This window comes from Herpailurus yagouaroundi, unplaced genomic scaffold (assembly GCF_014898765.1).
Source record: "Herpailurus yagouaroundi ecotype Mexico unplaced genomic scaffold, PumYag 100, whole genome shotgun sequence".
Classification (NCBI taxonomy): Eukaryota; Metazoa; Chordata; class Mammalia; order Carnivora; family Felidae; genus Herpailurus; species Herpailurus yagouaroundi.
Window position 1 is genome coordinate 48,181,937 of NW_024412391.1, and position 27,433 is coordinate 48,209,369.

At 41.0% G+C, this 27,433-nt stretch overlaps 2 long non-coding RNA genes across 2 annotated transcripts in view; one reads left to right on the forward strand and one right to left on the reverse strand.

Moving 5' to 3' along the window:
• The window catches only part of LOC121028640 (uncharacterized), a 231,074-nt gene that overhangs the window by 98,964 nt on the left and 104,677 nt on the right, over window positions 1-27,433 (forward strand). The gene's annotated exons all lie outside the window — the stretch shown is intronic.
• On the reverse strand, window positions 718-27,126 carry LOC121028641 (uncharacterized). Its single transcript, XR_005789362.1, has 3 exons — window positions 26,853-27,126; window positions 15,972-17,089; window positions 718-2,597 (listed from the first exon to the last, which is right to left on the reverse strand). It is a non-coding gene; the product is annotated as an uncharacterized LOC121028641 (long non-coding RNA).

Genomic DNA, 27,433 nt, shown 5'->3' on the forward strand with positions numbered 1-27,433 from the left:
GTTTGAGCCCTGTGTGGGGCTCTGTGCTGACAGCTTGGAGCCTGGAGCCTGCTTCAGCTTCTGTGTCTCTGTCTGTCTCTGCCCCTCCCTCACTCATGCTTTCTCCCTCCCTCCCTCTCTCTCTCTCTCTCTCAAAAATAAATAAACATTAAAACATAATAAAATAAAAAAAACACTCTTAGGAAGAAGAGTGTGTGTGATGCTGGAAGAAATAACTTTGAAATATTAAAGAAATTGGGGCGCCTGGGTGGCGCAGTCGGTTAAGCGTCCGACTTCAGCCAGGTCACGATCTCGCGGTCCGTGAGTTCGAGCCCCGCGTCAGGCTCTGGGCTGATGGCTCGAAGTCTGGAGCCTGTTTCCGATTCTGTGTCTCCCTCTCTCTCTGCCCCTCCCCCGTTCATGCTCTGTCTCTCTCTGTCCCCCCCCCCCAAAAAAAAATAAATAAATAAACGTTGAAAAAACAAAAAAAAGAAATATTAAAGAAATGCAAATTGGGCCAATTCCAGCCACAACAGCTTCACTCTTTATGTATTCTTCCTTCTTTTTTTTTTAATTTTTTTAACATTTATTTATTTTTGAGACAGAGAGAGAGCATGAACAGGGGAGGGTCAGAGAAAGAGGGAGACACAGAATCTGAAACAGGCTCCAGGCTCTGAGCTGCCAGCACAGAGCCCGACGCGGGGCTTGAACCCACGGACCGTGAGATCATGACCTGAGCCGAAGTCGGATGCTTAACTGACTGAGCCACCCAGGCGCCCCTGTTCTTCCTTCTTTTTATGTATCCCCTATCGACTGTTAAAATGGGACTCTTGCTCTCAGAGTTTTTGCAGAGGCCTCACCTCTGAGAACCAGATATTCCAGCATCCCAAAGAGAGTATTGGACCACCTATGCAGGGTCTACTGAGACTGTGACTTCTGTTCTGCTGGCATTAGTCTTTGGCCTACCTCCAAGTGAGAATAAGTGATATAAGATTCTAGGATTGAGGGCATCTTTGGAGAGAGTTGTCAGTGGGGAGGTAGGGCTGGGAAAGGGAGTGTTTCTACTATTTCCAAGCAACTAAGGAAGGGGATCTGTGAGAGACACTCACAGAGAAGTTGTTATTATGTCCCCTGGAATGTGAGAGAACATCTAAAAAATCTGCAGAGGAGAGACTGTCTCTAGCTTGTTGCTGTAGAGCCATGGAGTAGAGAGTTTTGCTGTCATGAGCTGTACTTCTAGAATTTGGTGAGTCAAGGGTGTTCCCCTTGGTCAGATGACCCCATGGAAGGAACCAAACTGGGTCATTCTGTAATGGACTCTACCCAAGAGAACTGCCTGGAGGTGCCCCCCAACACATGGGGGTAACTTGCCAGAAACCACAGGACAAGGGTCCAGCTGCTATCTTGAGGAAATTCTTACCTATGGGAAGTCTTTGAAGAATCCATAAAAGTGCTTCAGAAGAGAGAGTATTGGCGTTTAAATTCTGTACCCTAAAAAGAGCATTGGTGCCAAATTATAACTCACCAATCAGATAAGGCCTTTTTTCCTCTTAACTGTTTTTCCTACCTGGCTCCAACCTTGGAAGAATGAAAACCCAGCAGGCCAGACTGGCAGATGAGGTGAGCAGGCAAGAAGGGAGAAACATCCTCTCTTCCCTCTGTCACTTATAATTGCCTGGTGTGTGGGGTAGACCAGAGCTAGTGGATGGGAGAAACTTAAAATTCAGTAAATTGGGGAGTATTGGTAATATACTGGGTGCTAAACACAATGGATGGATTTTGTTATTATCTGAGAGTAACTGGTAAAGCCATGAGATGTTTTGGAGGCTTTATCCAGAAAGAGGGAAGTACAACTTGAGAGAACTACTATAGAATCACTGGATGGTGGGGGGGAAGAACAGTGTTACTTTGTGTTCACATCTTTGCAAATTGCAGTTTAGTTACTGAGCCAGTTCTGTGTTAATAGGAAGGGCCTTACTTGCAGAGATGTACATATATGTTCTGGAGTCTGTCCCTTCTCACCTCAAGGATGTCAACCCCACATTTGTCTCTTTCCTTTTGTGCATCATTGACTTCTCCCTCTCTACTGAATCTTTCTCACCAGCACATAAAAATAACTTTAAAAAATAACCCATCTTAAAAAAAATGATCCCATCAACCCTGTAGTGACTGCTCTGTTCCCTGTTTCCCTTTACTGAGAATTTCTATGAAAGAGTTGGCTGACTTCATGGTCTGTGCTTCTTTATCTCTTACTCTCTCCTTAGCCCACTTCAGTGGGCTTTCACCTCCACTACACCACCCAGCAAGCTCTTATCAGGCTCAGCTGTTCTCCATCTGCATCTTATTTGGTTTCTCAGCTGAACTTGGTAAGGTTGACCAGTTCCTCCTTCTTGAGACATGTTCTTCTCCAGGCTTCTGTGTTATACATATAACTGAACTCTTCCTCCTCTACTGGCTGTTCCTCAACAGTCAGCTCTTCCTCCTCCACCAGCGCCTATCTTTGACCTCTTCTCTCTGTCCAAATTCTCTCCCTAAACCATTGTATCCATCCTGGGGCTTTACTGGACAGTGCAGATGTAACACATTTCCACCCTTGCAGAAAGTTTTACTGGCCAGTGCTGGAAAAAAAAAAGAAAAAGAAAAGAGGTTCTCGTTATTAAGTGAAGCTGACTTTAATCAGACTCAACAAAATAAATTTCTTCTTGTGTCTATTTTGTTAATTAAAAATTTTTTTTACCCATTTCATCAAAGTTTTTAAAATAAAGTAACATAAGGTTGCTCACCGTATTCCCTTATCTATTAAATGTCTACAGTGATGATCTCCTTTGTCTTCCGATCTTGGTCATTTATGTTTACCCCATCCTTTTTTCTTGATCAATTTTACTAAGGGTTTATCAATTGTATTAATTTTTCAAAGAACCAAATTTTGGCTTTATATTCTCTATTCTGTGTTTCTTATCTATTTCACTGATTTCTGCTCACTAATATCTCCTTTCTTCTATTTTCTTTGCATTTCATTGGTCTGAAATGGGAATTAGGTTTATTTATTTTTTTCAATCTTTCTTGACCCCCCAACCCCACCCACAAAATGCACTATGCATTTGGAACTATAGGTTTCCTTCTTGGCATCACTGTTTAATATGTCACTTGTATTATCATTCAGTTCATAATGTTTTCTAATTTTATTTGATTCTTTTATCCTTGAGTTATTTAGAAGCATATTACATAATTTCCAAGTATTTGGGGAATTTTCTAATTCCATTGTAGTCAGAGAATATATTCTGTATTTATATTCTTCGAAAAAATGTAACACTTCCCTTAAGGCCAGCATAGAGTGTATTTTGTTAATGTCTACTATTAACATACTGACATTGGCTCTCTTCTGGTTAGTGTCTGCACAATACATTTTTTACTATCCTTTTACTATTACTTCTATATCTCTATATTTAAAGTGATTCTATCGTCAACAACATTTAGTTTGGGTTTGGGTTTTTATTTATTCAATCTAAGCATCATTTTTTTAAAATTTGGCTATTTGGCTCATTGTTATTAATTTATTTTTTTTAACGTTTATTTATTTTTGAGACAGAGAGAGACAGAGCATGAACGGGGGAGGGTCAGAGAGAGAGGGAGACACAGAATCTGAAACAGGCTCCAGGCTCCAGGCTCTGAGCGGTCAGCACAGAGCCCGACGCGGGGCTCGAACTCACGGACCGCGAGATCATGACTTGAGCCGAAGTCGGATGCTTAACCGACCGAGCCACCCAGGCGCCCCTGGCTCATTGTTATTAAATGGAGTAATGGGTATAGTTGGAGTTAAGTCCACCATCTTACTTATTTTTTATTTGTTCCTATGTTCTTTGTTCATTTACTCCTCCTTTGGGGTTAATCAGGCATATTTTTAAGCTTTGTTTCTTGACTCTATTATTAGATGGTTAGTTATAAATTATTGTATTTTTATTTTAGGATTTCTCTGGAGATTTAATACAGTCCATCCTATCTTTGTGCTATTATCATATAATTTTGTTTAAATGTGTTATAAATCCCACAAGACATTATTACTGTTACACGAAATACTCAATAACATTTTATGTTTATATTTATACTTTCTGCTGCTCTTCATTCCTTCTTTCAGTTCCGTGCTTTCATATGATTATTTCCTGTCATTGGTTTAGTAGTGTGGGTCTGCTGGTGAAAACTTGTCTCATTTTTATTTTTCTAAAAGTTTATTTATTTTGCCTTCACCTTTGAATGATATTTTAAATGAGTATAGAGTTCTAGAATGGCACTCTTTTATTTTAGCACTTTGAAGACGTTATTCCATTATCTCCATTGGCTTCCATTATATATGTTGAAAAATCAGTCTTTAGTTTTATTGTTGCTTCTTTGAAGTTAATGTTTTTTCTCTGGCTGCTCTTAAGATTTTCTCTCAATCCTTGATTATTAGAAGTTTAACAAAAATATGTCTACGTGTGTCTTTCTTTTTGTTTATCCTGCTTAGAAGTTGCTGAGCTTCTTGAATCTGTGGAACATCTCTCACCAACTTAGGATAAGTTTTGGCCATGATTTCTTCAAATATTGTTTCTGCTTCAATTTATTTCTCTTCTTTTGGTATTCCAGTGAAATATGGTAGACCTTTTAACTTTGCTCCGTATGTCTTTACTGCTCGGTTTTGTTTTTATAGATTCTTTCTATCTGTGGTTGAATTTGTATACTTTTTACCATCCTGTCTTAGAGTCTGGTAATCTTGTCTTCCTCTCTGCTGTTGAGTCTGGTTAAATGCAGCCAATATTTTCTTGGCCTCAGATATTGTATGTTTCAGATAGAGGATGCCCATTTGACCCTTTTACATAGATTTCAATTCTCTGTTGATATTACTTATCTTTTCATTAATTTCCCCCTTTTTTCTTCTATTTCCTAGAATATATCAATCAGTTAAAATCCTTGTCTGCTAGCTTCAATATATGGATTGTCTGTAGGTCTGCTTCTATTATTTATCTTTTCTCTTGATAATCATTATAAGTCACATTTTCTTCTCTGAATGTGTAGTATTTTTGTTTGTTTGTTTGTTTGTCAGGCATGGTATACAAGAACACTGCAGATAATGGTATACAAGACTACAGATAATGCTTCACCCTAGGGAGGGTTTCCACTTTCCTCATTAGGCAGATAGTTGGGGGGGCTTATCTTTGAGATGGGTAGGGTTTAAGTTGTATCTTTAGTGAGGCTTAGTCCACTTCTGTCTTTATCCCATTCCTCAAACATAGCTCTTCTGGGCTTTTGATTAAAGCCTGTAGGATCTCTATCTTTTCAGTCCTGAAAGACTGGGAAGTTTAGTGCTGTATTTTGGAGGTTTTGAATTTAGCTCTTTATCCTCCTACTCTTTGCTCCATCAGAACCTCAAAATCTGGAAGATGTCCTAAGGGGAGCCTGGCTATGTGTTTGAATGACAAGACCTTTTTCTCTAGTTACACTTTTTATCCTTAGCACCACAAAACTAGAGAAGACTGTATTATGCTCTTTGGAAGCCTTCAGCCCAACTTCCCAGCTTCCTTTGTATAGCTTTTGAACTCAGAAGATGTCCCATGGGGAAAACCAGCTATGTGTTTAGTACTTCTCAAGTTTAGTTTCTCTCACCAGCCCCATGTGACTGCCAAAAACCTCTCTGGTTTCTCTTTCCTCAAGAAATTCTTCTTTACCAGCCAAATCTAATTCTCAGTCCATGCCCAGAATTGTCAAATATCCCCAAAGAAGAAAACAACTGGTAATTTATGTAGCCCTTATTGCTTCCTCATTTTCTGGGACCCTTACAAATGTAACTTTTGTAGTCTGTCTGGCTCTTTCTTGTTGTTCCAATGGGAATTCTAATCTGCCATGACCTACCACGTTTTACTTAGGAACAGGAGTCCCCTGATCCTTATGTTTTATGGGAAAAGGCTCACCAACATGCTTACAACTTCAAGAATTGAAGAGGGCCATAGCCTGCTTCTAGTACTTGGATTCCACGATGTGGAAGGTTACATTGGTGGTCCAGACTTGGGCTGTCAATTGCAGAGGCCCTGAGCAAATAAATGGCATAGCCTTGGAGATACGGCCAAATTTGATGTGAGGAAGAAAGCTGTCGGAATGAATGGTAGCTTCTGAATGGACTGTGTAAGCTTGCAGCAATAACTGTAACTAGCAATAATCAAAATTGACTGGTGCTATAGGATTCTGAATATGAAGTGGTATGAATGCCTTTTTAAGTTTTTTGCTCATATTGTCTTTTTCATATACATATACACAAATACATACATACATATGTATATATATGTAAATGTATATAATATGTACATTTTTACTCTAACCCCACTTTTCAGTCATTATTAATAGATGGGGATTTATTTTTGTATTTAATTATGCTTTTAAATTATATTATTCCTTTTCAAGAACAATACTGACATTTTAAACTAGATCCACATATTTTATAACATGACTACCTAGTTTATAGTTCCTTTTTTTGGCTTCATGTTTTGGTCAGTTGAAGGATGCCGTCAAGTTATTTCTTCTAGAAGTTATATTGGTATTTTATAAGTACTTGCATGCCTGACCATGTCTCTTATTGTCTTCATGAATGAGAAATTACCTTGAAATCCTCAGGCTACAATTTTTTTTTCCCCAAAACCTCTAGATCAGTGGTTCTCAACTTTGACAGCATATTGTCATCTCCCGAGAACTTTGAAAAATACTGACGGCTGGGTCCCATCCCCAGAAATTCTGATGTAATTGGTCTGAGATGTGGCCTGAACATCAGGATTAAAAACAAAATAAAAAAATAACAATAAGAAATATGCTTGGGCCCCATTCTAAGTCAATTAAACCTGAATTTCTGGGAGGAAGCGTGGATATTGGCACACTTCTGCCTTGTGTGAGAAATTCTCAAATTTGCCAACCACACTGTCACTTTCCAACAGTGTTGATTTTGTGCTTTATTGCCATCAATGTGGATTTGAATTTTGCTTTCACATTCTTACAGTTTTTGTAATCCTTTCTTACTTGTAATCTCCCTTTTAATCTGATTCTGTAGTCTCTTTACGCCAGTTAACAGCTTTCTTACAGCTTTCCCCTCTTTTGCTATGGATGTGAGTCATTTTACATCTTACAAAATCATTTTCTGAAGTTTTCTTTTATATTTTTCAGGCGATCTTTTTTTTTTTTTAAACATTTATTCATTTTTAAGAGAGAGACAGAGAGTGAATGGTGAAGGGGCAGAGAGCAGAGGGTAGACACAGAATCCCAAGCAGGCTCCAGGCTCTGAGCTGTCAGCACAGAGCCTGACTCGGGACTGGAACTCACAAACCACGAGATCATGACCTGAGCCGAAGTCGGACGCTCAGCCAACTGAGCCACCCAGGCGCCCCTCAGGAGATCATTTTTGAAAGCTTGTTTTTCTTTTATATGTCCAGAATGATGCTCCCTATCCCTTTTTCCCAGAGTTTCTTTTTTTGGTTTGTTTTGTTTTTTGTTTTTCTGTGTGGTTTTTTTGTGTGTTTTTGTTTGTTTGTTTGTTTGTTTGTTTTGTTTTGTTTTTGGTCAGACCCCAATTTTTATTTTTCTGGTGGTGCATTCTTTCTTTTTTTCTCTTATCTCAAATAAGGCAAAACCAATCATATTGGCCCCACTCTCAGGCAATGTGGATGATAGATGATTACTTTTCATAAATCCCCTTCTATAGTACTTTTACTCATTCTCATCTCCAAATCTAATTGCAGAGGCTTTCTCTGTGCATTGTTTTGCTATACGAGGAAACATCTTTTACCTCTCTTTGCCTGGCACTCTCATACTGTGATTGGGCACAAAGTACTGTTTAAAATTTTAATTCCAGTATAGTTAACATATAGTGTTACATTAGTTTGAGATGTACAATATAGTAATTCAACAATTCCACACAACGCCTGCTGCTCATCACAACAAGTGTACTGCTTAATCCCCATCTTCCCATCCATCTCCCCCTGGTAACCATCAGTTTGCTCTCTGTAGTTAAGAGTCTGTTTCTTGGTTTGTCTCTCTTTTTTCCCTTTGCTTATTTGTTTCATTTCTTAAATTCCACATATGAGTGAGATCATTTGGCATTTGTCTTTTTCTGACTGACTATACACAAAAAATAAACTCAAAATGATTGAAGACCTAAATGTGAGACTCGAAACCATAAAAATACTAGAAGACAGCACAGGCAGTAATGTCCTTAACATAAGCTGTAGCAACATTTTTCTAGAAGGGAACTAGATGCAAAATAAACTATCGGGACTATATTCAAATAAAAAACTTCTACACGGTGAAGGAAACAATCAATAAAATTAAAAGGCAACCTACTGAATGAGGGAAGATGTTTGCAAATGACATATCCAACACAGGGTTGGTATCAAAAAATATATAAAGAACCTATACAACTCAACACCCAAAACTCAAAAAAATCCAATTTAAAAATGGGCAGAAGACATGGGCACAATGTACTTTTAAAAACATTGTCCAGCAACGCTCTTACACACTTTTTCTCCACTTTCCACCCACAGTGCTTTCCTTATGGGGACCTCTTATCTCAGGAAGCTGTTCACTAACACCAAGATATACCTCCTGCTTTACTTCTGGCACTGTTGTTTTCTGGGGTTTTCCATGTCTGCCAGATGATGACATGAACTGGAAACAGTAGCCACCCAGAGAGCAAGACCAGTGGGAGAGGGAATCACTGATGTGCTTTCCAGTGGGCGTATGGCTGACTCTGAATCAGTGGCCTATCAGGAGGGACAGAGTTGAAGTTCCTTCCTGTCCTTCTTCAGAGAGATGAGTTGGGGTAAAAACTGGGTAGGCCATTCTTAATCTATCTGTGTCTGGATTAGAACTAGTATATCTACAAAGCTCCATGGGTGGTTCTAGTGCATACAAAGTGGAGAGCCACTGTTTTCATCAGCAGTTGGAAGGAGCTCAAGGAGGGACTAGTGGGGCATCATTTCAAACTGGAAACTCAGGCTGAACCTGAGCAGACCAACCCGTGGAGGTGAGAGTCAAGTGGAGACCAAGACAAGTAGTGAATAGGTTTGCAGTCATCCACGTGATGGTGTTACTGGGACAGTGACCCTGAGAGGGGGAGAAGGGGCAGATCTGAGGAATAATACAGAAGCAGCATTGACAGCCCTTGGATCCTGAGCAGATGTAGCGGGAAGAAAGGGAAAGAGTTGGTGACAATGTTAAAGATTCCACCTTCCTGAGTATGTTTTGTAGGCATGAAGAAAGAAATATTTGTCTGGTCTCTTTAGAAATAGCATATTGAGGTTAAAAGGTGGCAGCATTTATTATTTAGCTTTATCTATTCACTCACAAATATTTACTGAACACCTACTATGTTCCAGTCTGTGTTAGATCCTGGGGATACAATAGTGAAAAAGGACACAGGCCTTGTCCTCACAGAGTCTTTTTAGTCTAGGTGCTTTAGCTACAGACAGCCTCAATCAAATCAGTCATACCAGTGAATGTGTATTATAACCTGAGGGGAATGCTCTGAAGGAAAAGAACCCCCCTGCTATGAAAACATGTAATAAGGGAAGCTGAGGAAGGAGCGGAGGGAGATCTGAAACACAGCACTCCAGGCGGGAGAACATTCCAGGAGGGAGAACAGGTGACACGTTTCCTAAGGGCTCTAGGAGATGGAAGAGCCCCAGTGTGGCAGGAACTCTGTGTGATGAGAGCAGGTTTGAGAAGAGGCCAGACAGGTGAGCAGCATCCTGCAGAAAGAAGACCCCTCTGTCACTCTGTCCCCTTCTGTCATTCTGTAAGCTCTGTGGCACTCAACTCTGCACTGCTCATTTCTGTCAGCGTAGCAAACCGGTCAGAGGTTGCCGATCTATGCAGCCTAAGTGAGCAAGAGGTTGTTTTAGGCACTTCCCATGAAATTCTATATGATGATTAAGAAAACAAAAAAAAACAAAAACAAAAAACTTTTTCTCTGCTTAGAACTGCTACAAATATTTAATTTGGTTTGGAAGGGCAGAAGTGTCCCAGTAAATCTATATTATAAATGTGTCCAAAGCTATCTCTTTCTGTAAATCTAGTAGTTTTTTTCAGTGAAGAAATTGCTGCATTCGACGTCATCTCTCTCTGAAAACAAACAAACATGCACTTATGTGCCTACACTGGGCTTCTTAGGCTTTATGAAGCTTCCCTCTGTGATCCTCATCTTCAAACAAATGTACTCTGATCTGTGGTGTTAAAGGTGATTCCTCCTCACATGTGTCTTTTTCTCCTCCCTATTTCCAGGCAAGTTGTATGATAAGCTAGGTTGAGCCAAAGTGGGGGAAAGAATTAAACCCCACCAGAAAAAAATAAATCCCGGGGTGCCTGGGTGGCTCAGTCATTGAGCGTGCAACTTCAGCTCAGGTCATGATCTTGCAGTTCATGAGTTTGAGCCCCATATCGGGCTCGCTAATGTCAGCCTGTCAGCACAGAGCCCACTTCAGATCCTCTGTTTCTCTCTGTCTGCCTTTCCCCTGCTTGTGCTCTCCCCCCAAAATGAATAAATATTCAAAGAAAAAATAAATCCCAACCCCCTCAGGAAGCACATCTGATATTTCCCTATTCATAGTTCTTTGAATATGACTGATAGCTGTCAGAATAATTGCAGGTTGATTTTTCCCTCCATTTTTAAACTGATTTTTTTTGTTTGATTAATTGATTGATTTAGTCTGACATTTCTCAAATTTTGACCTTTATGTGACTTTAGTCCCAGCAGAACTTCACTTTTCAGTCCACACCCTTGCTAGACATCCCCAAATGCCAGTACTTTTCTCTTATTCTAATCTAGTCTCCTGCCCCCACCCATGTCTCTTTCTCTCTCTCTCTCACTTGGTCTTCACACTTTCTGCATTTGGCTTTCACTCTCGTGTTGCCCTTGTACCTCCTCTCTTTCTTACTCACATTTTCTCCCTATTTCTCTCACACTCACTGTCTCTCTCTCTCTCTCTCCCTCTTATTCTCTCTCCTACAATTTGTAAAATGATCTCTCCATACTTGTAGTTTCACCTACCACCTGCACAGAGGTATCTTCTCTATATTTGTAGTTATGGGGCTCTTTGAGTTGCTAATAACAAAAACCAGCTTTTACTAGATGCAAAAAAGAAGGGGAAATTTATCAGAAGGTTAGAGACATCTCCTAGAATCAAGGGTTGAACAATCATGAACAGATATGGTTCGAGTCCACTGCTAATATGTGAAGTTAAAATCACTAATTCCCAATCTTCTTGCTTTTCTATTCCTGGTTTCAAATTTTTGGAAGAGAGAATTTGACCATCTCAGACCTAATGGTGGATCAATCAAATCTGGATAGAGGTGCAGAGTTGTGTTAGGCAGGCGAGACCACTTCAGATCCGCCTATGCCTGTTGGGTTGTTCCCAGTGTTCATAAACTAGACAGCAACCCACATGGTTGTACACTGAAATCTCAGTCCAATCCTAGTTTTCTGCCTTTTGGATGATAGACTTACTCAGATGAACCTTAGCAGTGACTGAAATTCTCATTTTCCCTCTAATACCTACTGTTCTTCAATGGGTATCACCAAGAAAATAGTCTCTTGCCTGGTCCTCCAGCTTGGTTGTTATCAACAATCCCTGACTAGCTTCACTCCACACTACACATCCAGTAACAATAATACAAATCCATACCTGTGTGTAAAGAAGAAGAGAACCCAACCAATAAAAAACATAAAGCTCAGAGGATAATTACAAATAATTCATCAATTTTTTTTCAGCGGGAATTGGGCTTTGGTCACAGTAAATAGAACATTTTAATTTAAAAAAAGAGTTGTCTAATTATTCATTTATTTATCTATTTAAAATGCTTTCTGAGCACTGATTCTGTGCTGGTTTCTACTGGGGGCCATGAGCACAGTGGTGAGCAACATTAGCCATGCCCCTTGAACTTGGATCCTCTGGTCTAGCAAGGATGACCAAAGACTGAAGAGCCTTGCAGAGCTGTCTATAATTTACAGTCATTTTATGTGCTCCAAAGGGAAGTGAATGAGGGTCTATGCACACAGTAAATAGGAGGTCAGGGAAGTCTTTTCCTGGGGAACTGATGCTTGCTCTGAGATCAGAAGGCTGGGAGTGGGGGTGTTAGGGATGAGAAATTGAGAAGAACCTTCCGGGCAGAGGGAGCAGGGAGTACGTGGGCTCTGGTGCTTTTGAGGAACTGGGAATCTGGTGTGCCATGGGAGAGCAGAGATGAATGGAGGAGCAGAGTAGAAGGCAGATGGGACAGCAGGCTGGGCCAGCCCCTGTGAGCAGGTTACGGATTTCAGGCAAGGGGCCATCAAGAGCTTCTTAAGCAGTAATGCAACAGAAGAAAATTCAAGTTTTAAAATGATTATGCCAGCTCCTGTGTGGGAATGAGCTAGAAGGGATTGAGAGAGGATATGGGCAAAGTGAGGGGTGCATTGAGTGAAATCTGGAAACAGCTCTTGTGAAATGTTCGCATATCTGTAGAATTGGCAGAAAGCCAAAATTCTCTGATAATTTTATGGTTGTTTTCATTTTGAGCCTGCCAGTCGTCATAGTTCAGAGGTTATATGAATAAAGTAGTAATAACGTCAAGACAGAAATGTTAAATGACTAGGTTTTGCCCCAGATGATGAAAGAATAATATTATGCATGAATCAAGGATAAGCCCTAGGTTTCTGGCTTTAGAAATTAGGTAAATGTTCGCTGTGACTGCCTGCACTGTCTCTTTTATTTCTCTTTGAGAGAAGTTATCCAATGACAAGAGGCCATCTTGGTTATGCTTTTTCTTCAGTTGGTCAATATTCTAACTTTGCATGCATACGTAATTGATTTCTTTTGTCACCCACTATTGGAGATAATATATCTTTTTTTTTTTTTTTTAATGCTTGTATTTTTCTTAAAGGCCTGAAAATATGTTTGGAGGAGTGCAGGAAATACTGAATTTAGGTACTTAAGTCATTATGAAAGATATCCTTCAAAGCTCTCTGGTAGTTTATGACTCACTCTAATTCAAGTTTATTAAAAACATACTGAGGGATTTTAAAAGTAGCATTTTAAACACTGGCGATTGTTCATTTTGATGGAAAATTTGGAGGCAATCTGAGTATCCATTGCTAGAAAAAAGGAAGGCAAAATGTGCTGGACACAGAGATCAGAAAGAAGAGACTGGATGTCCACACAGCAAGAGCTGTGTTTGGTGTACAATTATTTCAATGGGGAAAATAGGGTTGAGGCTAGAGTATTTCAGACTCACAGTAAAATTTAATTTTCTTATAAAATTTTAATAGTTTACTCCTTCCTTCTTCCCTCTTTTCTTCCAGTCACTCATTCAGTTAGTGTTTTTTGAGTCTCAGTCACTGTGCTAGGTACTGAGGATATTGTAAAGAATAACATACACATTCCTCCCCCAGTGGAGTAGGGAGATAGACTTAAACAAATAATCACATAAATACATGGGTACAGATTGTGATAAATTCTTTGGAGAAAAAATACAAGTTACTAAATTTCAAAGAGGTAGACGAGGATAGGCCTCTTGGACAAAGTGACCTTTGACTTGAGACGTAAAGAATGGTATTTCCCAGGAGAAGCTGGGAGACGACCATTTCAGTCCACAGGAATAGCCTGGACAACACACCCCAAGAGAAGAAGGGCCTGGTATCCATGAGAAAATGAAAAGAGCTTGATATGAGTGCATACTGGAGGGAAGGAGACTGGGGTAAAAGATGAGGCTGGAGAAACATGAGGAGGCCAGGCCATTACAGGCCCTCTGAATCTTGTTACTAATCTTACATGTTTACCCACAGACGAATGACCTCTGTTGAAGGGCTTTGAGCTGGGGAGTAAAATGATTTGACTGACATTATAAGACTATGTCTATGCTATACGGAGAAAGGATTGGAATTGAATACAAATGGATGCAGTGCCTTGGGTGAGAGGCGGCTTGCACAAGGGAGTGGTAGTGCAGATGGAGAAACATGGGTAGATTTGAAAGATATCCTAACAGTAGAATAATTATAACTCAGCGTTACATTAGATAGAATGATGAGAGAATGGTGAAATTTAAAAAATCAAGAATTTTTTAAAAAGCAGAACTGTTTCACAGTGCCTCGAAGACAGGGCATCAACAGAATTCTTTAGGGACTTCACTAATTGAGTGGATTCCAACCGCTCAATAAGGAAAAGTTACATGTTCTTTCTACAACTTGCCACAGAACACTGTATGACTTTGACATAGCAGGGGCTCCAGCAGCTTCGCTGTGGCAGGAGCAGCAATAACCAGAAGGTGCTTAGGGGAAGATGGCAGAGCAATGGGACAGACTGGAAGAAGTGTCCTTGTTCACTGGGTCTGTATGAGGCACTCTGGGAACTTCTGGAAACCTTGGTAGGATGGAGCTTAAAAAGGAGGCTGAGGTCCATGTAAGTAAGCATGTGGGACAGAACCAGCAGCAGCTGGTTTATTACTGTTAGAGTGACCTCATTATGTGAATAAGTTGTAATGGGCTCAGAAGATTAGCTAGGGATATCGGGGAAGGCCTGGTCAGGCTTGAGGTGGGCCTGCTGGTTTAGGATGTGTAAAGATAGAGGAATTGGGCGGGGCTCTGGTGTGCGCGCATGCGCAGAACTTCAGACAGAAGAAACGGCTTCAGGACAGGTCCCAGGCCACGCGTTTTGGCAGAAGCAGTGTATGCCTGAAAGAAGACAGAGAGAGGTAGGGCTGCAAAAGATGGGCAGAACCAGACTATGTTAGATGTGCAATATAGCAGGCTTAGAACTTTGGACTTTGCTTCACAGGAAAAGGGAAATCTTTGAAAGTTTTGGAGCAGGGCAATATTACAATTTTGTTAAAGGGAAAATAATTTGGTAGCAGCGTGTAAAATAAAATATTTTGAGAAAAGACCAGAAGCCAAGGCCAACGTTGTCCACAGGAAGAGTAAGGGATTCCTCGGACCTAGAACATGGGCTGTGGGGTGGAAGTAGAGGGAAGATTTGACAGTCTTCAGGAGTACAACTCACAGCTCTTTGCCTGGGGTGGCTGCAGGGCTAGGAGTGAAGCAGGGAAGAAAGGTTGATAGATGTTGAAAAGGAAATAGTAATCAGCGAAGTAAGGAAGGAAATGAGTGAGAGATTAGGGAGAACAGAGAGACGAGAGGAAGAGAGAAAGAGAAGAAACAGAGAAAGCCAGAGCCAGAGCCAGGGCCAGGGTCTGAGAGAGAGAGAGAGAGAGAGAGAGAGAGAGAGAGGGAGAGGGAGAGAGGGTGAGAGATGGAAAAGAGGAGAGAGAAGGAAAACACAGGGTCTTGAAGCCAGCTGCTAGTGCAATGTTAACACCTTTAACAGAAATAGGGAAACACTCAGAAAAATCTGGTCAACTCGCTTTAGTTAATCTAGGTCTCGGGATTGTCACCTCATTACCATCATGCACTGAAACTGAAGGCCAGTGGCTAAGTTTGTTCTGACTCTGACCCTTTTCTGGTAGTTCTTGGGAGAACTGTGGGCAGCAGAATGAAGACAGTCATACCGTAGAAGGTAAAATATCCCTGTTGCTAGGATACTTATTCTACCATCTTTGGCTAAAAGAAGGAGAGACGCCTAACTCCTAATCAGGTCAGCTAATGTTCAGAAAAGATTTTTAATTCGACCCAACTCAGATTTTGCCCAATTTTTTTTTAATTTTTTTCAACGTTTTTTATTTATTTTTGGGACAGAGAGAGACAGAGCATGAACGGGGGAGGGGCAGAGAGAGAGGGAGACACAGAATCGGAAACAGGCTCCAGGCTCTGAGCCAACAGCCCAGAGCCCGACGCGGGGCTCGAACTCACGGACCGCGAGATCGTGACCTGGCTGAAGTCGGACGCTCAACCGACTGCTCCACCCAGGCGCCCCGAGATTTTGCCCAATTTTAGATTGTCCTTGGAGAGACAGTGGTTCTCTGGCTCCCAGCCAGCCCCCTAGGGCAGTGACACCCACCTTTTGTTGCTGACAGCCATCCCAGGTGGTCTCAGCTGTGCTTCCTGGACACCATTGGAGGTGTCACACATATGCAGCTGGTCCATTTGTTGGATGCTCTCAGCCTCATATGTCGCCACATGAGACAGGCGTTCTACATCACTCCAAAGCAACAGATTCAAATCCATCTTTAGAGAAACAGCTAGAAATGATTGCAGAACTCATCTGGAGGAAAAAATCCAAGCCCTTCCTTCACATTGTTGAGCCAAGAAAAAGGAGAAAAAGTCCCTTACAGTAAAATGAATAGGGGAGAAAAGAATTTTCCACTTGTGCCTCATTTTGTCAATGGATCACATTTCATAATTATTCTTTGGTATGTTTTGGGGAGACATTGAGGCATTTGGAAAACTTGCTTAAAACCCTGACATTTGTTTGATATGAAACTTACCCTTTGTTTCCCCTGCAAGAAATCTAACAACTCTGGACTGTTGACAAACATTCCCTTTTGGTGTCCCCACTCCCCTTGAAGCCAAAATGAGGTAACGGAAATTTTCTAAGCAAATATGTAATCACCCCAATTTGCATATTGTTTGCATAAGTAGGGATACAGGGATTTTTCTCCTCTTTCTGTGGGAGAAACCCAACCACAGTACCTTCTTGGATTTCATCTTGTATCTAATTTCCTGCCTTAGACACACAGTGCCATGAGAATTTTCCCGGACATACGATAATCTGACCCCCCATCTTCCAGGCTTCCTTTAATAACCAGACAAAATTACTCAAGTCTTCATCCTGCACAATAGCAGGAAATCCATTCTTTTCCAGAATATCTGCTCTCTGGGACTCCAGAGAGTGATTTCTTACTACCTAGTAACAGCTTCTGAAGGCTTCTGCTTCTCTCTCCTGGCTTTACTCCAAGTATTCGGTTCCTCCTTTGTGGTGGTCAATCAGTTTCCGAAAGATGAAGATAGCAAAGTGAATTATGAAGCACAAAGGACAACAGAAAGTTCTTGGATATCATGGTCCCCTTCAGTGATTCTGTTTCACAGTGAGTCCTTTCTCTCCCTTTCCTCCTTGGATTCTGGCTGATTGCTGGAACCCATTGTTTCACTCATATCCAAATCCCCAGGTCCCAGACTCTGCAGAGGAAAATGAAAATCTAATTAAGGCAAACTTATAAAAATAAACACTTCTCTTCCCCAGAAACCTACCCCACAACTCTCCGTTAAGGGAGACTCCTTTTTTCTTTATTAAGAGGAAGTTCACCTCCTTTTCTAACCACTTTCCCCATTTCTCAAATTAGTCTGGGCCTTATCTTAGACAACCAAAAATTCCTTTAAAACCTTACTTTAAAAAAAGAGGTATTTCTCTCTAAAAATGAACCAGCCACTCCCACTTAGCAACAGCCACAATCTATAGGCAGATTTTTGTTCCTAAAACAAAAGCCATTCTAAAACATCTATTTCTCTGCTGCTTCCAACATCTTTATTTATATTTAGTAGAACAGAATATATAAAAAAGAATGACTATCTCTGGAACTCAGAGAATCTGTGAAGGAGAAAAGAGCCAACAAAGAAATTTATTATAAATGGTATTCAAGCTCTTTAAATCATCTGAAGGAAGATGATATAAAGGAAAAACTACCTGCCTGGAATTCAGACAGATGACATACCTGTGTTCAAACCCAAGTCTGATAACCATTTACTCTGTGTCCTTGGGTAAGTTATGAACTTTTGTACAACAGAGATAAACATATCTACAACACAAGTTGTCATGAAAATCAGGAAAACGTATGTAAAGGACTTGTTATCTAGTTAAGGGCTCAATAAGTATCTCTTCTCACCCCATTCCTCAGACTAGTAAACTGTGATTGTTTGCAGTGTAAACCAGTGCCTTAAATACCTCAGAATTAACCAACTGAAAAAGAAAATATTCTAGTAGGCTGTGTAGAAGCCAAACCCATCAAATTTCTCACCTTTTCCCTGTCTTCTTGTTCCTTTTAGCATCTCTCCTACCCTGCCTTGGTTCTTTCTACTTCCACCCTCCCCCACTTTCTCTCCAGTATCATTTACTCCTTGCTGTATAATGGGAAACTGTCCACAGGAAAGAACCAAAATATAATTAGTGCTTATTCTAATTATTTAATAACATTTTATATTCCCTTGTTTTTCCTTAATCCAAGTAAAAATGTTAAATTTGTCTTTCAAAGAAACAGAATAAATAAACTGGCTTTAAGTATACTAATCTCAGTTGATTCTAGGAGGTGGGATTGGAGGGCTGTTGGTTCTCTATAGCAAAGAGCTTTTTTACTCTTGTCTTAAACCACTTTCCTTCTTATTTTGTTTTACTATTATTTATTAAATAGTCACACATCTGCAGACTTTGTGGAACAAACAAACAAATGAGAAGATCACAATCACTTTGCAATTATCCACCCAGGTACTGAAAACATGGGAGTCATCCTTGATCTCTCTCCTTTCTTCCTACCTGGCAGCAATCTGTGAGTAAGTCCTTTGAGCTCTACTTCCAGAATAGATTCTGTATCCATCCACTTTCCTCCAATTCTAGACCCCTGGCCCCTTGGACTTCCCAAAAAGCCTCTTAAGGATTGCTCTGCCCCTACCCCCCAACCTCCCACAAAAGTCTCCGCAACAGCCAGAATAGGGTTGCTAGAATTAACAAATAAAAATACAGGACACCCAGTTAAATTTGAATTTCAGATCAACAGTGAGTAATTTTTTAGCTATATAAAATATTATTAAATATTACTTTTCATACTAAAAAAATTATTTGCTGTTTATCTGAAATTCAAATTTAACTTAGTATCCTGTATTTTTTCCCCAGCAGTCCTAAACTAGAATCCTCTCTTTAAAAATGTAGATCTGGGGTGCCTGGGTGGCTCAGTCAGTTGAGCGTCTGACTTTGGCTCAGGTCATGATCTCACAGCTGGTGAGCTCCATGTTGGGCCTGCTGCTGTCAGTGCAGAGCCCACTTTGGATCCTCTGTCCCATTCTCTCTCTGCCCCTCCCCTGCTCATTCTCTCTCTCTCTCTCTCTCAAAAATAAATAAACATTAAAAAATGTATATAAAATCACATCAATCTACCAATGACTTCCCACTGCTTTCTAAATAAAGGTCAAACTCCCTGCCATGGCCTGCCAAGGCTTTCATGGACTGACATTGTCTATCTCTTCAGTCTAGTTGTACCATTCTCCGACTCTGCTCATCTCAGTAGCCTCTTTCTGTTCCTAGACCCAATCAAGTTCATTAGATGTACCATTCCTTGGCCTGGAATTCTCTTTCTCAGATCTATACCTGGGTGGCTCCTCCTGTCCATCAGACCTCAATTCATTTGTCTTCTCCTTAGTGGGAATTCTCTGCTTACACAATTGAAAGCAGTTCCCTCATTGATCTCTGTTACATCACGTGGTTTTATTTCTTCACAACACATATCCCACTATGGGGACCTCTTGCCTACAATATCTATCTCCTTCACTGAACTGTGAAACTTTCCCAATCTGTTGCCTGTTATATTCCCAACATTTAATGTGGTACACAGTAGGTACTCAATAAATACTTGATGAATGAATGGTTCTTTCTCTTTTTGTAACCCTACTCTGTCAATCCATGTCATTGGTTCAATTGGCATCTCTATCAGAACAGGCAGACACAATGGTCCAGAGAGGATGAGATAAATGGAATTATTGCTTGTTGAAACATATTTTGTACTTTGTTGACCCAACTGTCTGCACTGACAGGCCAAGAATAAAATTTCCATGATCCATGGTTAACTGAAAAAAGCAAGTTACAAAATGGTATATGTAGCATGACCCTTGTAATAGTCATAACACATAAATATTTGTTGAATGAGTCACCTTTTCTAAAAACATGCCTATATACAAATGTCTGAAAAATGTCCTTAAAAAAAGTAAAAAAATAGGTATTTCTCAGGAGATTATGAGTCATACTTTTTCTTTTCTTTACATTTTCTTTAATTTTTTATACCAGGAAAATGTAATCATAATCATAATAACTTTTATAATTAGAAAACATAATAAAACCATTTCTACGTTTAAAAGAAGAAAAAAGTATTTACTCACAAGGAACTTGATATTTGTAATTTTATTTGCAATAAAAGATATAAACTGATGATTAACAGAAGAGCAAATGGCTTTGAAACACATGAAAATATTTCCATTCTCAGAGAAACACAAATTAAAACTTTTCTGAGATACTGCTTTCACCCATTTGTTTGACAAAAAATTCAAAAGCTCACTAATACACTCTGTTGGCAAGGTTTAAGGGAAAATAGCAACTTACACAGTTAGCAGAAGTATGAAGTGATAACGTCTATGAAGGTCAATTTGGTAATACTTATCAACATTTCTCTTGCATAAACAAGGTTGGAAAGCTGTTACCACATGTGCTGCTGTCTGTCTTTCGATAGTCCACAAGATAAAAATGATTTTTCATTTAAGAAAATTTTTTTAACGTTTATTCATTTTTGAGAGGCAGAGAGAGACAGAGCACAAGCAGGGGTGGGGCAGAGAGAGGGAGAAACAGGATCCAGTGCAGGCTCCAGGCTCTGAGCCAGCAGCACAGAGCCTGTTGCTGGGTTCGAACTCATAAACTGTGAGATCACAACCTGAGCAGAAGTCGGACGCTCAACCAACTGAGCCACCAAGGCACTCCTGATTTTTACATTTTTAAATGGTGAAACGAGAATCAACATAAGAATAAATTTCTTAACACATGAACATGATGTGAAATTCAAATTTCAGTGTCCATAAATAAAGTTTTATTGGAACACAGCCATGCTCATTTATTTATATATTGTCTATAGCTACTTTCGCACTACAACTGCAGAATTGAGATTGAGATAGAGACCATATGGCCTGAAAAACCTAAAATATTTACTATCTGGCTCTTTACAGAAAACATTTGCCTATGTACTCCTAGCAGAAAGCCTTTGACCAATAACTACACTTGGAGCAATTCATTTTATGCACTTAAATGTGTGTAAAATGAAATGCTCAGCACTATTTATAAACCATATAATTGGGAATGACCAAAATGACCATTGTAGGATTTTTAGGAAATTATGATACATCCACACCAAGACATAGTAGTGGTGACATATATATATATATATATATATATATATATATATATATATGATAAATATTTTATGTACTGATGTGGAAATATATCCAAGACACACTGTTAAGTAAAATAACTCTATATATTGTGGGATTCCTCCATGTTGGACAACTCTGAAACACTATTCACACCGAATTCTATGTAAGTGGCACCCCCCCCTAGAGCTGTGCAAGAGTAGGTGCCCCAATAATATGCCATTCGTGTGTAAATAGAAGGGGGAATGTGTACTCATGTATGCTTATGTATGTATACACAACCTTTATTCTGTGAAGGCTGCATAAGGAACTAAAAATATTGGTTATTTGTTGGAAAGGTAACTATTAGAAAGGTAGGGGCTGGACTAAAAGGTATCCCTTTTAATACCTTTCTTGGTATTTAAACCATTCAAAAATTAAATAACTTTTTAAGAGATGAAAAAACATCCAGAAAAAATATCCTGGTGGATGCCTCCATCTTTTCTGAATTCATTGACCTCCTGGCCTGAAGTAAAGGCAGTTGTCAGGCAGCCCAGTGCTGTCCTGTGCCTGCTCCTTCCCCTCCTCACGTGGCATCCTGATTCTCTGCTTCCACCTCACTGTCTCCTATGGTTCCCCTCCCGACTTCACGAATGCCTCCCCACCACCCTGTCCTTCCCACCACCTCCCATGTGTCTTGTGCTCTGTGAAACTCCTGTTCTGTAGACACAAGCCCACCTTAATTCTCACTGACGGCTCATCCCTTCCCTCCCTCTTGCCCTCTCCTGGCCCAGTGGTTAACCTGTCTCTCAGTCTCCTGGTGCCCTTTCCTGGGTAGTCCTCACCTCCTCCCAGGCCTGTTCTCAGTGGTGAAGGGGCTTGGGCAGGATTCCCTTACTTCCCACAGCCATTTCTAGGCTGTCAAAACACAACTATCTTCCTTGCTATTTCATCTTTTGAACTCCATGTCTTCTGTCTACATTGTCCTCTTGTAATCAATGATGTTGTGGCCTCCTGTCTGCTCACAGGCACTGCCACATGTCTTCAGTGTTCTTTCTTTTCCCCATGCAGGCCACCCCATCATCATCCATCACTACATGTCTTTCTCCTTCTCTCCCATGAGGCCTCAGACCCCCACCTTCATTTCACATAATGGAGAAGCAGCACCCTCGTGTTCTGGGCCTCCTCCTTCCAAAACCCCTTGAGAGATCCCTGACTTCTGAAAAGTCCACAGCAGGCTTCTCTCTCTCTGATAACGTCTCTCAGCTGTCTGCTCTTCCCCCTCACTCAAATTCACACTCCCCACTTTGATAACCACAGAGAACTTGCTCAGTGCCTCAGTGTCCTCTGTCTGGCCTCCCACTGAGGCTGCCACACTGGGGCTGCTGTTGCCTTCTATGGTAGAAGCTACAGACCAGGCCTATTCTAGAATACTGCTTTCTGATTTCAACCTGCCATATGCTGTAGCTTACCAGCTTTTTATATCCCCACAGCATCACCCAAATGGTGATTTCATCCCTACTTTCTCCTGTAATTCTAGCGAAGTAGTTCCCAAATCTTGATTTTGGATCACCTGGGGGTGAGGACATTTAAAAGGCTTCATGCTCAGGTTCCACCCCATACCAACTAAATCAGAATTTTGGGGGTGGGAATCAGACATCGGTACTTTCTTGAAGATCTTCAGGTGATTTCAGCGTTCAGCCAAGTTTGAAACCACTGCCACAGTGTTTCTGGTTTACGCTCACACTTCATGTCATGCCAACATGACAATTAGTCTCTCTAGGAATTTCTTGTCTAGGAAGTGAAAGCTATAAAACAATAAATAACCCTGCTTGCTTTTGTCTGGGCAAATAGTTTGCTCATCTGGGCAAACAGCTCTCTTCTCAGGACAATAGATTGTTTACCTTGGCAAATGGTTCACTTGTCAAACAACTGTTTGTTTATTCAAGACTTGACCTTCACCTTGCTGGGTTCACCAGTATTGACTATCATGTCATGAATTTTGCTCAGTCCCAGTCAGATCTCCCTTTAAAAGACCCACATTGAATCACTTGAACCCAGACCCACAAACCCTATAAATATCCTTCCCTTATTTTTGCTTGAATAGCAGGTTTTTCTGTGGTCTTTTGAAGGAGTTGGCTTTTGATAATGTAACTTCACTGGTCTTTATCTGCACCCTCATTTTACAGCTTTAGGCTAGGAGGAAAAGGTTTCTGACCTCCATCATATGAAGCCCATCCTCTCCTGTAAATAATGACCTCCAGTCATCTTCTCCTTTGAAACCTTCCCCTGTGTCTAGGGAAGCCACTTCTATGATTCCTTTACCCACACACTCACAATATTTCCAACACCAGATGTGTGGGTTTTCCACACATCAAGTAATTCTCTGCAACACCAGCTGGGTACCCTACAATTCAGTTCTGGCATTATCCAGCTGGAGTTAGCCTCAGATCCCATAAGTTGAGGGCTTAATCCCACAAGACTGCCCCCACTTTATATGCCAATCACAAATTCTAGGCTGTTACCTGTACTTCTGTAAATTGGGATTCCCACAACCCCCTACATGGGTTCACTAGTTAATTTTCTATATGCATCACAGAATTCAGGGAATTCTGATGGGGGAAATCCAGATGAGGGCAAGGTATGTAGGAAAGGGCACAAAGCTTCCATGCCCTTTCCAGGCACCCCACCCTCCCAGTACCTGCATGTGTTCACCAAGTCAGAAGTTTCCAAATCTAGTACTTTTGGGATATTTACGAGTATTCATGATATAGGCTGATTGATCATCAACTCAGTCTCCAGCCCCTTCCCCCATCTTGCAAGATGGGAGGTAAGGTAGAAAGGTCCAAGCTTCTAACATGGCTTTGTCTTTCTGGTGACCAGCCCTCATCCTAAAGCTATTTAGGAGACTACCCAGAGTCACTTCATTAGAACAAAAGACATTCCAAGGGATTTTGGAAAATTCCAAGGGATTTAGGAGCTCTGTGTCAGAAACCAGGCAAAGACGAAATGTTAGAACAAAAGATGCTCCTCATGTTCTTATCACATAGGAAATCACAAGGATTTTAGGAGCTCCATACCAGGAATTGGGGGGGTAGATATGTATATTTATTATTTCACCCTTCTTTCTGACTCCATCCTTAATACCAGGTATGCTGAGATTTGCCCAAATTGACAAGATCTTCATTTGATCCTGATATCTCTTCTCACTACAGGTTAACAATTCTTTCCTGTCCAAATCCTTGAATATGTGAACTGCCACCACAGCGTCACTTTCCTGGGCAGTGACATCCTCCCTCTCTTGCTCCTTTTGACTCACCACACAGCTGAACATTTTCTCCTACATTTTACTAATGAGCTCTTTATTGCCACATCTAGTGGTCTTTCATCAGAGTTCCTTTTGATGATTCTACTGGATATGACACTATTACTTCACCTCTCTCTCTCTCTCTGCTTCTATGACATGTCACTTTCCCAATGTCACTCCCTCACTCTCCTTCTCTCACATTCTCTCTCTCCCTTTTCTGGTTCCTCTTCCTTGCCTCACTTACCAACAGTGAGTTTCCTCTAACACTCCAGCCTAGTCACACACACCTTCCCTGAAGGCATTCACTCTCCTGGCTTCAACCCCCACCTCTGAAAACAACTCACATGTCAGTATTTAAAGCACAAGGTAGACCAGGTGTTTCATAGACAAACAGTCCTGAATTAATCAAATAGCTGATAAGGGTGAGAACATCATTTCCAGGGAGTGGTTCATATGAGCAGCTGGAATTGCAAGCAGAATCTGTATCAGGCTGTGTGCCCAACAGTGGAACTGTAACCTGTGGCCGAGACATCCCATGGCTCCGTTGCATCTTGAAGACCCCAGAGCCCCATTCCCATGACTGTCCATCTATCCCAGCAGCACTGTCTACAAGGCATCAGCCTAAGGTCTTTGGCCAACCCTCAGAATAACTGGAATGGAGTTTATGAAAGGAAAATGAGACATGCCCTCTTGAGAGTGAGGTCTAAGCAGCAAGCCATCGTTCTCAACTGCCTTAAGGGTACAATGAGAAATACGGGTGATCTTTCTGCTATAGTGGAGACACCATGACTATCTTGCCCTGATGTAGTCAGATCATAGGAAGTGAAATGGAGGTAGGAGAGAAATTCCTTGGAGGGCATCTTCCTGAGGTATCCCTGAAAGAGCTCTGGAGACATTCAGAACTACCCTTGGGCAAGCGGTGATTACTGTTATCTAAAAAATATGTTTAAAACATTTTAGCAGCCACTGTACTCAGTGCTGGTGATACAAATATCAATACAACTTGTCTCCTGCCTCCAAAGGGCTTACACACAAGCACATTTTCAATGAAGTATGACAGGATTAGACAGGCTTTAAGGGAGATAGAAACAAAGAGCTATCATATTTGTAATAGTGTTTAATGTTTCACAAAGTGTTTTCACATCCTTAACCTCATTTAGTATTTATAAAGCACAATAACATGGGCAGAGAAAATAGTGTTGATTTTATTTCACAGAAGAGAACATCAAAGCATAAGGAGGTCATATGTGAAATAATGTGTGTAGTATATGTCTGAGAGCTGGGACAGGAACCAGGGGACCAAGTAGAATTTCCTGCTTTTGTCACCATCTCATGATGCCTTCCTACCTCAGTCTCCTCCGTGGTATAAGGAAAGTGCCAGGCTGGATGTTCTTCTTCCATAGTTCCTTCAACTATGACATTCTCTGACTATAACAAGGACTCTGCCTCAAGGAGCTCCCAGCCCAGGAGGGACAAATAGATCAAAACACTGACATTTTTCCCATGCCTCCTTTACAGGGCCACTGTGAAAATTACATTACGCTATGCACTAACCCAGTGAAAGTGCTTGTAATTCAAAAAACTAGAGGCAATGATCTCAGCATGTTGTATAGACCACTTTGTAGCAAGTATTTTTCCAGGCTCTCATTAGTTTTCCAAGTATCTTCCTCCCCCAGGAGACTGCAGGGCAAAGGAGCAGGCTTTACTCACCATTGCTAAGAACAGTGTGCTCAAGATTGTTGAGGAAACAATGAATAAGATGAAGCAGGTTGGTCTTAGGGAAGGAAGTGGCTGGATCCATGTGCCAAATGCTTTTCACCTCAAGACACATTTTTGTGTTTTTCACAGTACCTAGTTTAGTGTGTCAGTGGAAATTCACAGTGGAAGTTCAATGACTATAAAATGGGGTGGGGGACCGATTTTGGCTAAGGCAAAGAAGGGCGAGGAAGCAGGAGGAGGAAGGAGAAAGGGAAAGGAAAGGAGGAGATAGAGCGTTAAAATTTGTAAAATGCTTCTCTCTCCATAGATATCAGTGCCAGGACTTAATTTATCTTGGCATCCTCATATGTTTTTTTTAGAATTTTAAATGAGTGCACTAGTAACTCTAGGTCTGCTGTGGGAGAAGACGCATGGGAAATCTCATGACGACATCATGTTCCAGGAAATCATGCTGTAGTCGCAACAGCAGCAAACAGCTCCATGCCGAAATTCCTTATGGCAAGATGGAGTTTTGCTTTGTGTTGTTTTAGGCTCTCTGGCCCAGGAAGCATTATTGGATGGAAACACTAACCCCCACCCCACCCCCACCCCCACCCCACCCAGCTCCCAGTGCTGTCTTGTGGTCAGTGAGGCGCATGCAGTTTGTGCCTCTTAAGAAATGTGGGACAGGGGGTTGTGTGGAGTGCTGCCAAGGGACAGTGGAGGTGCGTCAGCAGGCTCCGTGACAGGTGGCAGAGGCCAGGGGACTGGGGAATCACTTACAGTCACGGAGGTTTCTTTCTCTCCCAGGCTTTGTGCACTGATGGGAATGAGGCAGCCGGCAGCCAAGCCACATAACGGGAGCCTGAAGAAAGACGTCTTGGGCAATTTGCACAAGTTTCCTTCTTTAAATAACCACACAGTAAGTCAATATCCCTGAGGGCATTTGTTTATTGGCTGCCTTATTACCTTTTTTTTTTTTTTTTAACACAAATCTCTTAAAGACACTTCTGTTGGTTTTATATACACTTGCTCAGGCTTGTCTTACTTTAGTAATACTGAAATTCTGCCATTCGGCAGTTAGGACAGAGCCAGCTTTGAATCTGGGAACAAGAGCAGCTCAAGGTCAATGAGACAGCAGGCTTATTTCGTGCACAAGTGTCAGTGAGAAACTTGTCAGGAGACAAGTTTGAGGGACTGGATATACAACGTGAGTTCTAGCTGCCAACCCCAGGGCAATAGGCTACTTATAGGGTTTAGGCGGCAGCTACTGGGGAAACTACAAATTCAGGTTGCCTTATCTTGTATGAAATATGGTGTCTGTGCCGATTGTAAACTCTGCCCACATGGAGCTAGGCAATGGT